The 13632-nt window shown below is 47.9% G+C and overlaps 1 protein-coding gene and 1 pseudogene across 8 annotated transcripts in view; one reads left to right on the top strand and one right to left on the bottom strand.

Annotated features, from left to right (window-relative positions):
• TOM1L2 (target of myb1 like 2 membrane trafficking protein) overlaps positions 1–13632 on the bottom strand; it is a 128135-nt gene that overhangs the window by 91188 nt on the left and 23315 nt on the right. Inside the window, exon 1 of one of the 8 annotated variants that reach the window (XM_090292434.1) lies at positions 6345–6540. The exons of the other annotated variants lie outside the window; for them this stretch is intronic. The gene's annotated coding sequence lies outside the window, so the exon portion shown is untranslated. Of the gene's footprint in view, positions 1–6344; positions 6541–13632 lie in introns of those variants that run through there. 8 annotated transcript variants of the gene reach the window in all.
• Positions 9112–9908, top strand: LOC149997479 (CD9 antigen pseudogene; annotated as a pseudogene).

Raw genomic sequence — 13632 nt, 5'->3', positions numbered from 1 at the left:
GCCCCTACAGGATCCACAGATCTAAACACTGACCATCAACAGCTGCAAACATCACAAGAGGAAGACAGCTGGACATGATGTCCCTGAGAGAAATACATCACCTCTAAAATAGTCTTGTCAAGAAGTTAAAGGTGAACTTGATCACACTACAAATCCAACTTCCAGTGTACATGAACTACAGAGAACAGAGGAACATGTGAACAAGTTAAATGATATCAAGGAGATATCATCAGCAAAATCCAGATGAGAGAAAACTGTATAGGACAAATGACCTGATTTCTCCAACAAATAAATTGCAATGAGATAAATATGGAGGAGGAGCCTACAGATTAAAAGAAACATAAGGGAAATATCAACTGATTTGTAGTGTCAGACCTTATTAGATCCTATTCAAATAAACAGAACTTTTAAAATATCTAATAGTATGAGACAACTAGAAATTTAAATACTAACTGAATGCATAATATTAGGGACTTAATGATAATTTTTTAAGTACAATAATGGTATTATAGTTGTTTTTTTTTTAAGAGTTCATTTTCTATTAGCGATACACACTGAAATATATGGCTGAAATAATATGATTTGGGGACTTACTTCAAAATAATATAAGCCAGGAGAGGGAGTAGGTAGACAAACTGACAAAACATAATAGGTTATGAGTTGATAATTGTTGAAGTTATATAAAGGGTAAGTGGAGGTTCATTATAGTATTTTCTCTATTTTTGTATATGTTTAAAATTTTCTATAACACAGTTTAAAAAGTAAACCCAGATTTAAAGATTGATACATTTAATAGTCTCAGAAAGTTAAAGCAAAACTATAGAGCACAGCCCTGGCTGGTGTACCTCAGTGGATTGAGTGCTGGTCTGCAAACAAAGGGTCGCAGGTTCAATTCCCATTCAGGCCACATGCCCAGGTTGTGGGCCAGGTCCTTGGCTGGGGGCAGGTGAGAGGCAACCACACACGGATGTCTCCCTCCCTCCCCACTTCTCTAAAAATAAATTAATTAAATCCTTAAAAAAAAAATAGTAGGAATGAGGTAAGGTTGAAAGAAATAAGGAAGAATAACATTCAAGACCCTCAGAAATGCCATTCTGAGGACATGCAGGGCAAGTTCTTCTAATGATCCGCCGCCGTCATTGGGGTGACCTCACTAATTCAAACAAATAGCCACGGGGTTTCAGAGGGAACAATTTTAACTCTGCTTTCCATAGTAAGGATTCTGGATTACAGCCCAAAGCTTTAGTTAGTTGAGTTTGTGGGTCAGTCTCATGAATTATTTTCTTGGCTGGATCCCAAGAAAGCCAGGCTAGCCTCCCAGCAGCGAGGCACTCAGTTCTGCATTCCCACCCGAAAGTGAGGCGTCTTTACAGAGCTTGCAACTCACACCTGTAAGATCTACATCACTGGGATGCTCAGCCTCCTCCTAAAATCGGTTCTAGTGTTTTATTGAGAGAAACTACATTGTTGAAGATGGCTGTGCAGACACAATACCCAGAACATGCCTATAGCCACCAAGGAGACCATTTTTCCAGTTAACGGCAGACGAATGTCACCTCAGTGGCAGAGCCCTCTGGCTTTGCTGTCACTGCTCCAGTCAGAGCTTGCGAGCACCTTGGGCTTGGGGAGCTACTTCCTGTTCTGAGCTGGAGCTTCTGCTGTTCACGTGACAGAGGCGCACTGCTGACAAGCACATTCCAAAGGTTTTTGTGGCCGTGCAGGAAGAGGACTGGCCTGGCCTGCACTCAAACCCTCACTCTGCCCTTTGGTGGCCAGTCTACTTGGCTTCCTTGTTTATGAAGAAGGATATCAGAGAACCTTACTGTACCGTGAAAACGAAACGTGTGAAAAGCTAGACAAAAAGTTGACTACTTATATGGCTATGCTGAGTCCCATTAAGCCAGAACCAGATCAGATCTTTCAGAAAAGGGATTCTGAGGGTCTCTAACCCACCTGTCCCAAGAGGCAGGACACAACAATATGACTAGCCAGGCAGTGAGTTGGGCAGGCCCGCATTTGATGGCCAGCTCTGCTACATTGTCTTGGAATTTGCCATAGTCATAGCAAAATACGCCTTGCCCACTGCTCACTATCTTGGCTGACCGAAAGACAAAAATCCACAGATAACCTATGAACCTTATTTTGTTTTAGTTTCAGCCTCTTTACACTAAAATGAAGCAAGCACAAAAGGGCCGACGTGAACTTTTTAAATTTGAATTTTCTTCCTCATCCTGTTCTCTTTACTTCTCTCTTTACAGGGACCACTAACAAGCCCCTAAAAAGAAACAGGAAGAAGGCAGGAGATGCGGACAGAAGAGCCCAGGAAAATCTGCAACACAGTCATCAGCTTCTACAAACCCAGCACTGGCTTAAAACATCAGACAGAACCAAGGATCCTACGGGCGTGGCCTGTCTGACCACAGGGGAGGTCAGTAAAGAACTGGCTATGATGAAGGTGGGGCCTCAGGGGCAGTCAGATCTGGGCTCAAACTCCTGGCTCTGCAATTTATTTGCCCCAAGATCTTAGGCAAGTTACTTACTCTTGGGTTTAAGCCTTCATCATTTCATTAATAAAATAGGGATGGTAACTAACACTGGGATTGCTATGAGAATCAGAAATAATATAAATATTTAAAGAATGTTTATAATAAGAGCTGCTGCTGACACATACATGATCTCCTTTGAACCTTAAAACCACCCTAATGAGGGAGCAATTATTGCCCCCATTTTTAAAGATGAGGACACTGAGGTTCTGAATGAGTAATGTGCCCCCAAAACACAGGCGGTGAGTGTTGGGCCTGAGAATGGGGCCTGGGGGTGTCTGCCCTCCAAGGGTGTGTCCCTAGCGCCATCACAGGGCTCGGTGTGCAGCATAGGTAAGAAAAGGCAGCAATTAGGGTGCCACAAGGGCCTTCGAGAGTCTTACTCACAGCAGCTCTGGGATGAGGGCACCATCGTTCCCCTTTTACAGGTCAGAAGGCTGGGGTGCAGCAAGTTTAGACTCTTAGAGCTCAATAAAAAGCCCCTATCTTTTAGAGATATATACTTCAGTATATTTATGAATAAAATTATCTGATGTCTGGAATATACTTCAAAATAATGCAGGGCCAAGGGGGTGGGGTAGGTAATGAGATGGAACAAGACTGGACTGGCCAGCTGTCGAGAACTGTTGAAGCTGAGTCATGGACACAGAGAAGTTCACCACGGTTTTCCCTATTCTCATGTATGTTCAAAACTTTGCATAATAAAAAGCAAAAACAAAACATACCACCTTACTTCTGCACAAGGTGTGTTCTGTCCCCAACTTCTGAGTCCCCTCCAGCCCACTGTATTCCTCCTCCTTCCCTGCTTCACCATGCAGTCGCCCCGCCAGGGGACCCGCAGCCCTCCAGAGCCCAAAGTTCTGCTCATCTAAGTTGGGGCAGCAAGGCCAGCTCCCCCGAGCGCCCCCTGGTGGCAGGCCAGGCTGCTGGGGGAGGGGTGCCAGAGAAGGGGGAGCCTTTGTCTGGAGCAGCCAGGACAGGCCTTAGGGAGGAAGAGGATGTATGGGATCTGAAGGAGGATGCGGGAACAAGAATGAGAGGGAGGAGAGGAACAGTGTGTGCAGGCGCCCAGATGGAGTTGCACAGGCTGGGCTCTGCCTCCTCAGCTCCCTCTGGGAGGGTCTCTGCAGCCCCCACCGGGGGCATCACTTCCACCAGTCTGTTTTCCTAAACCTTCCCTCCACCGTGCCCCAGGTTGACCTTCCCCAAAGAGAACTCTGATCACACACCTCCTGTGCATTAAAAACCTCCCTGAGCCCTGGCTGGTGTGGCTCAGTGGATTGAGCACCAGCCTGAAAACCAAAGGGTTGCCAGGTTGATTCCCAGTCAGGGCACATGCCTGGGTTGCAAGCCAAGTCCCCAGTTGGGGGGTGTTTCTCTCCCTCTCTTTCTCCCTCCTTTCCCTCTCTCTAAAAATAAATTAATAAATTAAAAATAAATAAATAAATAAAAACCTCCCTGAGCTCCCTCAGTTAACTCCAGGTCATGTCTACAGTCCTCAACCTGACGCTCCGTTGACTGTCACTAACCAGCCCTCACTGCCACCTTCTCCCTTGCCAGGTCCCCACACGGATACCCAGAGCCTGCAGGCCAGCTGCCTCACACACCTGGACACCTTCTCCCTAATGTCCTCTCCCCCGAGCACACCCCTGCCTCCTGATAAACTCCTGTAGGATGGGCTCAGGCGTCACCTCCTCACCCTGCCCAGCACAGCACACCCCCACTCTGTTATCAGGACACCCTCATACCACGCTTGTTTGTGGGCCTGCTTCCCGATGAGAATGGCGGCTCTAAGGCGAGAGGGGCCACCCTTTATTGTTCCCCATCTATACAATGGGTGATCAATACAAGGTGTCCATTATCACTATTGGTGACTTAAAAAATGTAGCCCCTGAGCAGACAAGCAGGGTGCCTGGCATGAAGCAGCTACAGGGAGAGGCTGCCCCGTGAATGGACGGGTGAGGACAGAAGGGTGCTGGGCTGGGGCTCACGCCTGGCCTCAGCTGAGGCCTCCCTCCTGCGGTGCCCTTCAGGGGTCTGAAAAGCCCACGGCTGCAGGAGGCTTATTTTGTGCCTTCAAATGCTGTAACAGTTTCCTTCCAAAGGTTCCAGACAAATGGAAAATGATAACGACGGTTTGATATTCTCATTCCCTCCATGGCTACAAACCTAAAGAATATTTATGATCCGTGGGATCAGAGATTTGGTGTCTTAGAAGCAAAGAAAGGTCACAAGACAAACTGATCCAGACCATCTGCTCCTGGATGGGGAAAGAGGTCTCGTCTTCAGTTATTCTCCCCAGTGCACCAGGCACCTGCTTCTCTTGAGAAAATCTGGAGCCGAGGTAACGATTTATATTTAGCCTAGAATAAAACCAATGTCTTTTACAAGGAGGGGTGAAAAGCTGACCACGTGCACGCCGCCTCGCAGGGAACTGAAGAGCCCCCTGGCAGGGGAGCGGCCCACAGCCCCCCAGGAAAGAGGCACGTGTGCTCTCATATGACATTCTTAGCAGCAAGGCTTAACGGAGGGAAACAAATGCTCCCCGAGATCCTGGATCACTGCAAACAGGGAAAAGCACAATAGGGGCCGGCGCCCGAGGAGCCCCCCTCCTCCATTTTTCATGGGCCTGCTGCTGCTGCGATTCCCACCCCCAGGCTCCTGACATTACAGCAGATGCCGCTCTCCTTCGCTGCGCGCCACGCTAATCCTTCATCCTCAGCAGCCAATGAAAACGCCGGCCTCCCATGAATCATGGCCGTGAGCCCCAAAATAGCTCGTCTGACCTTTGCAAATACCAAATAGTGGATTTAAAGCAGCAACTGGCAAAAGGTAATGCAGAAGTCTTTAGCTTTCTTTTCAAAGATGATTTTGTCAGCAGCAAAGAAACAGACTGCCTAGAGGACCAGCATGGTTAAAAACTGGATAGAAACACTCAAATTGTAAGTGCAGTAGCCACCCATGTTTCAGCACACACACATTCCTTGAGAATGATGTAACATATATTGAAAATATACGGCTCAGAGACCTCTTGGCATTGTATTGAAGGCATTGTCAAACTAGGAACAAGACATTTTCTGGGAGAGCACGCACACCGACATAAACATGGAGTCCAGAGTCCAGTGCCTGCCACGAGCTGGATGCCCACCAACAACAGAGCGATCCTGCCACAGCCACAGGTCTGCGGCGGGGGAGCGGACAGACCCCCTTACGACGCCAGCATTACAGCAGACCCAGCTCACTGCTAAGCCCCATTACACACCTCCCCATTCCTCAGCGAGTGATATTTTAGGAACAGGAGTGACCCCTTCGTGTTCATGCAGGTTTTCTTTGCGTGGCTACCGTTCAGCAGTACCCAAAACTGGGTCCCAAGTGATCATCATGAAAGGCAGGACTCTGGGTTTTTTTCCACTTAAAAAAATTAGTTACAGAAAACTTGAGGAACAGAGAAAAAAAGAAAAGCCACTTACATAAGCCTACCACCACTCTAATTCAATTTTTAATAACAACTCTACTGAGATATAATTCACATAAAATAAAATTCATATTTTGAGGTATACAAGTCAGTGGGCTTTAGTATATTCAGAGTTGTTTAACCACCACCACTATCTCATTTCAGAATACTGCATCACTCTCAAAAGAAGCCCTGTGTCCATTAGCAGTCACCTCCCATGCCCCCTCAGCCCAGACCCCACAACCACTAATCTACCTTTGCTATACATAAATTGGCCTATCCTGGATAGTTCATATAAACGAAGTCATACAGTATGTGGTCTTTTGGGTCTGGCTTCTTTTACTTACCATAATGTTTTCCCCTAATTCAATTTGCATTCATGCTTTGTTAATTTCCTTTCCATCTTGATTCTTATACACTTCAAGAATAATTCTTTGCTAACTTTAAAAAGTCTAGCCTGGGTTTTGCTGAACAACGCATTATTAACCCTCAGCTGCCATTGTGGGTCCAGGAGCTGAAGGAGGCCTGTTCCGCTCTCTAGGTGGGAGGCTCCCACACTGGTCTAATTTCAACAGAAAGCACCTGGCGGTTGGAAAGATACTGAAGGGCAGCGCTCCCAGCCCTCAGGATAACCACACAAAGCACGGGACACAACGCGGCACAGGAACAGTCAGAGGGCAAGAACACCAAGTCCAAGAGGAAGAGACAGCTGCCACCCATTGAACTCTCTGTTCCGCAAATGTTATGAACTAAATGATGTGTGCCCCCAAAGCCCCCACCTGACAAGTTCGGATGTTGAATGTGACTGCATTTGGAGACAGGCTCTGTAAAGAGTGATGAAGTTAAAATGAGCCAGTGAGAGTGGGCCCGACGCCAGTCTGGCTGGAGTCCTTGTGAAAGGAAACCTGGACATGACAAGGAGACTCCTAAACAGTGTCAGACCACATGAGGGTGGCTGTCTGCGTGCCAGGGAGTGCCCTCCGGATAAAGCAAACCTGCTATACCTTGATCTTGGTGTGCTCTGTTACAGCAGCCCCAGCAAATATCCCATTTAATGTCTCATAATTTAGCTCACAGACATGCTTTAAAAAGTAGGACTGTTATCCCCGTTTACCATGAGAGAAAACTGAGGCTCAAACACGTTAATGGAGCTGGGAGTGAAACTAAAGTTAGTATGATTTCAAGACTTTTGTTCTTTCCAGAAAGTACACATGTTGAAATTTATTTTTAACTTTTCTATAGGGAGCGGTGGCGGTGGGGAGTGGCAGACTATTGAAATAAACAAAAATTGTTGTTCTAATTTTAAAAAGCCAGTATGTACTCTTCCCAGCATATACCTTCCAAATTCAAAATTAATACATTCAGAAACATTTTTGAGGGAGGAACAAAAACATTAAGTCAAGTGCTTTATGTGCATTATCCACTTTGTGCTAAGAGATATGTAATAGTCATAAGTGAGGAGACTTAAATGCCTGTATTAGAGCACTGTACAATATTTGTCTTTCAGTAAGTTCCCCAGTCTGACAGTTTCATTCTGAAAGACCAAGTGAACTAAATTCTATTCATCACGCTGTCATTGGGTGCTCTGGAGACCAAGATGAATGCACCCTGGTCCCTTCCTCGGAGGGGATGTACAGTCCAACAAGGAAAGGCGACAGCTCTCCAGGGAGCTTCACACAAATCAGAAGAAGGTGCCCCTTTGTCAGAGCAGAAGCAGCCCCAGAGCACAGTCTGCTCAGCAGCCCTGCAGTCCACACCCCTTGTGCGAACGGACAGCAACTGGAGCCCTAGGGAGCACTGGGCTCTCTCGCCCCTCTGGACCAAGGCCATCCAGGCCATGAGAGGTGGGCATGCCAACTCTGGGGAGGGGTGGAACACAGACCAGGCCTGTTCACAGTGGGCAGTGGGCAAAGTCAGAAAGTGACAGTGCCAAGCAGGGGTCGAAAAACCAGAGGGGGTCACACGAGGAGCAGACTGCCCCAAAGGCCAAGTGAATGGGGAGCTCGAGCCAGAAAGCCAAAGCAGGTGGAAGCCGAGGGGCATCAGGGCCTTGAGGCATCTGCAGAGGACCTGGCTTTAACAGTGTCAGGGACCCTCCAAGGGGGCTTCAGGCCATGCATTTCTCACTCAGGTGCCTTCTTCCCCAGACAGCTGCTCTTGCCACCTGCCACTCAGAGACCCCACAATCACCTCTTCACAGTGCTAGGTGCTACTACTCTAGAGTGGGGAGCGGTAGCTGTCAAATACTTGCCAGGAAGACCCAGTTCCCTGGCAACATTTCAGGGCTTGGTGCAGGAAACGGTACATCCCGAGGGTCCCCTCTGACGAGATTCTGCCCCAGCCCCTGGGGCTTCCTGCCTGAGATGGGAGAATAAATTCTGCAAAGCGCCTCTTCCCACAGCTCAGAGTCTCGCAGGATAAACACACACACCTACTCTGATCTGTGCCAGGATGAATATATGGAAAACGTCCCTGTGGAATAACTGGGATACCTGGGGTGAGAATGACAGTGCTCTGATCAGAGGACAGGTCTCCAGTAAGTGTGGTGTTTGAGCCTGACTTCGCAGGAGGAGCAGAATCTCACTACGAGAGCAAGGGAAGCAGAGGAGAGGGCCATCGAGGTGAAGGAAGGCAAGGGCAAAGGCACGGGCCCAGAGCCGGGCAGCGTGCCCCAAAAGGTGCACAGACCAGGGTGGCCAGAAGCTACGAGAGCACTCCCCAAAGAGTGAGCCGTGGGCCACAAGTGGGTGGCCTTGGGTGGGCCAAGGAGGCTCAGTAACACCAGATCAGTTGTTCTGAGCTTCTCCCGCCTTCCCCAGTCTAGCCATTCCACCACTACTCATGCTCCCCGTTCTAACAAGGGTTAGGCCTCAGCTAAGGACCTTGGATAGGCAAGAGGATTCAGCTAAAACAACCTTGTTTTGATTTCTCTACATTTATCATTTTTATGTTACTCTGGATTAATGCCAAGTAAAACTGCTGTTCAATTTACAATAGTGATAAAAGACCTTTCAAAGTAATTTGGCCAAGTAAAAAAAGTGAGTCAAAAGAGGAAATATTTAATAATATTTCATAAATATTTTCTTTATATTGGCTCAAGGATACTTCAAAATCATGAAGGTGGTGCCTCCGTCCCACAGCAGTGCAGCCCCAGGCCACGCTGCTCGGAGGAGGCGGCTGGCGCATCCGGCACCTGCTCCTCAGCTGCAGCCTCACCTGAGCACCTGCCGGCTTGCGGGGACCACGTCTTTGCCAGTGAGTGGACTGTGGCTCCAATTCAACTCTCAGACCAACAGCATCTCTAAGCAAGAAAATGATCCATCATTCCAGCCTCTACTCAGAAGTGTGTATCCGGACTGGAGCCAGCACCCTTGGGATGCGGATGGGCTTGTGGGGCTGCGGTGAGGCTGTGCGGCAGTCCCAGTGCATGCTGGGATTCTCTGTCTTCCTCTTTAAGATATTTGCCCTTAAAATAGCTGCAGCCATCCGGGAATATTCCCACAAATATGAGGTGATTAAGGAACTCCAGGAATTTTACCTACTTCAAGCTGAAATCCAAGGACAAGCCCCAGTGGGAAGTGCTAAAAGCCATTCACTATATGTTGAATTGCTACGCTGTGGCTGAGGGAATGAAATAATTCATCTTGGCCATCTGCCCCCTAATGGATATACTGTCACGCGTCTCACGGAAACCCTGCTCTGAGGCCATCACAGAGGCCTTCCATCACTGGCGCGGCGGGCGCCAGGATTGCCGCGGCGATGACATTTGGCACGATCGTCAGCAGGGTCCTGTGCTGGGCTGTGCTGTCCCAGGAACCCAGAGGTGGTCCAGAGTCGCCCTGTACTCCTCAGTAGAGACGTTACCCTGAAGATTGTTGGTTATTTTCCTGGGTCTTTTTCTTTTTTTTGCCAGTAATGTAAGTATTCATTCTGCATTTCAAAACAAAAAAGTTTTCTGTCTTTTTAATGCTTTATTCAACAGTGATAGTTGAGAGACTAGGTGATTTGCTTTAGAATTTTTGGTTGTTTTTGCTTATTACATTAAATAGAAATTCTACAATGCAAGGTACTATATTTGCTAGCCTCTAGAAAAAAAAAGATATTGTACATGTTTGTCTTTAAAACAATTTTTAAAGGTTATCAAATTTAATCAGATTGTAACTTGTTTTGAAGACAACTTGATATCAATATATAATCAAAGATTACGACAATTTTTTAAAAATCAGGAAGGTGGTCCCCAGGGGTGAACAGGAACAGCAGTATCTGGAAAGCCCAGGCCAGCGCCCAGGTATTCAGGGAAGGAGAGGGGAAGACTGCAGTTTCTTCTCGCAGGCGGCCAATGGGCCCAGGAGGCCCCCCAGGGAGTGGTGCCAGTTCGTCCCCACCTCTGGGGGCGCTCGCGGGGACAGCACCTCAGGGACGAGTTCGGAGCCAATCTATGAGCAGGGGTAGGGTTTTAACGTGGGGAAAGCCTGGGTTCGAGTCCCGGCTCTGCTGCTTCCCCCTTCCCCTCCACCCCGCGGGCTGTGACTCAGCCCCCCTGGAAGTCAGGGAAGACAATACCACTACTTGGCTGCTGCAGGGGGTGTGCAGGAACCCTCGGTAACCAGCAGTTCCCTCCTCACCTGCTCCCTTTCCATCTCTGGCTGGACCTGAACCTAAAATCCAGCGTCTGAACGTACATCAGAGCTGAGGGCACAGAATTTCACTCCTCTGTTCTGACCCTAAAGAAAGGATGTATGACACTCCCAATTTTGGTTTATTTCACTGGGTCAGAGACAAGGAGGGAGACCCGGGGATTCTCCAGGCTAACAAGTCGCCCACTAACATGCAGGGAGTGTGACTCTGAGCATCAAGGTTATTACTACGTTGGAACAGCCACAAACAGATGTGAGTCCCTCACAGCTGGCAGGAAGATGGGAAAAAGCAAAGAAATTTCATACAAGGGTCCACTGGGAAATGGAGACCAAAGGGTCCTTAGGGGAAAAGCCTTCAACCAGAAAAGTAAAGATCCTGGCTGCTGACACAGAGCAGGGAGGTCAGAGCTGCAGGAGAGACAGCGGCCCCACAGCTCCACCAGCGGACCCTGTCTACTCGGCCTTTCCATGGACGTGGTGCCAGGGAGGCCATCAGCACAGGTCTCAGAGATGGTTTCCCACCAGGGAGTGTGGGCCACCGGCAACCAGATGACTGGTCCCCCCTCAGATGCGCAGAAATGTAAAGACGTCTAGGTACTCCTGGCATCTGTCAATGAGAGTCTAATGCAGGACCCCCTTTCAGAGCCAATTTGGCCGTCTCCACAGAAGCTTTAAATGCTCCTACAGTCTGACCCCGGGTTCTAAACCACAGAAGTGCATAAGTGTACAAGCAGCGTTGTTTATAAGTCAAAAAAAACCCACACTGCCTCCCAGTGAAGAGAATGGCTACATAATCGTATACCCACTCCACGGAATGCTACACACAGCGAGTGGAACTGAAACACGCTGCCATGGAAGAGCTCTGAAAGAGACAACGGCATGACAAAAGCAAGCTGTAAAATGAAACCTGCAGTAGGATCCTGTTATACACAAGAAACTTCATGGAACAAGGACCACACACTAAGCAGCTGCTGGGGATGCCTCTGCGGAGCCAAGCCAGGGTGGGAAAGAGGGGACTGGCACTTTATACAGAATATACTTCTGCATTGCCTATTCTCTTATCCTTACTGGAGGACACGCTTATTGATTTTAGAGAGAGGGGAAGGGAGGGGAAGGGAGAGGGAGAGAAGCATACATGTGAGAAACATTGATCGGATGCCTCTCACACGTGTCCCAATCGGGGATCAAACCCACAGCCTTTTGGTATACGGGGTGACGCTCTAACCAACAGAGCCACCCGGCCAGGGCTGTGTCATCTAATTTTTTAAAACAATGTGTACATCTGTTACTTTCACTTTATGTACTTCTTATTGCCTAATTTTAAAGTAAGAACGGGTATAGGAATTGTGGGCAAAAAGGGGCCTCATACGATACCTGACAAGCTCAGGGGAGGTCTGCGTGGTGGGTCTTACAAACTCCGACACCTAAACTAACCACACAGGATGGTCTGAAATTAAAACTTTCTGGCTAAAAGCAAGTCATGGCAGGTAGTCATGTCCCTGGGTGCAATTGTTCCCTAACAAAGGTCAATCTTCACCTTAACTGAGACTGTCCCCCTTTTTATTTTCCTGCATCTATGATAACTTACCTGATAACATGCCTTTGGAATATCAAAGTAATTTCCCTCCCCCCCACCCTCCCAGAGCACAGCCACTGCATCAGAGCAGAGACCATAAACCTCCTCCCTGTTATTATCACGTTAATTGCTCACTATAAAATGTGCTGCACCCGCCTCTGTAAGAGAAGAAGTGTCTATCATTTGACTTTTTATTCAATCCCAGAGGTTTCCCCACTTTGCTTTCTCCCGCCTCCCTAATCTGCCATTAATAAATTTCATGTAACCCCCTTAGGCCTCGTCCTTTGACTGTAATGTATAAAAAATAAGGAGCAAAATTGCCATTCTCTGGAGCATTTTCTCAGTTTGTTGAGGTTTTGCTTCCCAGCAATTGTTGTCAATTTGGCTCAAATAAACTCATAAAAATTTGTACAGGTTTGGACGTTTCACTGAAAGGTAAACAGTTGGCACCAAAGACTAAGAGCAGGAAGCCTCTGGGGTAAAGGAACCTTGGAGCATGAAGGCTTGAATGTCTACCCTCTATGGAAGGCCCGTAGCTACGCCAAGGTGCTGCTTCCTCCTCCGTCACCTGTAAGAAGGTGGGGCAGGGGGATGTGCACCTTTCTCAAAGGCAGCCTTCTGACCACCACAGGGGGCCTCTGGGAGGCCCTACTCAAAAGGCTGGTGCCCTACCCTTGACCTGCTTCCATCTTGTCCCTTAGTGGAGCTCTGAAGCACCTATCATTTCATACCCTTCTAAGTCTATCAAGTTTTGAAACTGAAGTCCCCTGGGACATTCTCTTAAACAGGGGTATGCATTTTAGGAAGTTCAATGACAAGCTGAAAGTCTGGTTCCCTCTGATAAAAAGGGCCCACATACTAAACCTGACAAGCTCAGGGGAGGTCTGTGTGGCAGCCTTACTAACTCAGAGACCCAAAGTGACCACAAAGGATGGTCTGAAATGAAACCTTATTAATTAAAAGCAGTTTATGGCAGATGGTTATGTCCTAGGCTAGAATCTTCCCTCACAAAAGTCAGTCTTTACCTTAATTGAACCTGTCTATTGTCTTTTTGCATCTATGACAACATACCTTTGGAAGGTCAAAGTAATGTCCTTTTTCCAGACCCCTCAAAGTGCCAGCACCGCACCAGAGAGAAGACCACAAACCCCCTCATTGTTACTGTGCTGCTGACTGCTAACTATCCTGTACCCACCTACGTAAGAGAAGTCTGTCTACTGAAAGGACAAAGCTGGTGCCATGGTGCCATTTCTATTGTGGCTCAAAACCCCAACCCCTCGGAGCCAGCGTAATTCTTCACACCTGGCCCCTTTCCTCTCTTGGCAAGTGAATAAACTTTGCCCTCTACACTTTCTTCTCGGTGTGAATTCTTCCACAGCCTGCATCACTGACACTCTGGTGGGCTGTGTGGAGACATTCTCT

Source organism: Furipterus horrens, unplaced genomic scaffold (genome assembly GCF_987537825.1).
Source record: "Furipterus horrens unplaced genomic scaffold, mFurHor1.1.pri manual_scaffold_11, whole genome shotgun sequence".
NCBI lineage: Eukaryota > Metazoa > Chordata > Mammalia > Chiroptera > Furipteridae > Furipterus > Furipterus horrens.
This window is presented reverse-complemented; position numbering and strand designations above follow the sequence as displayed.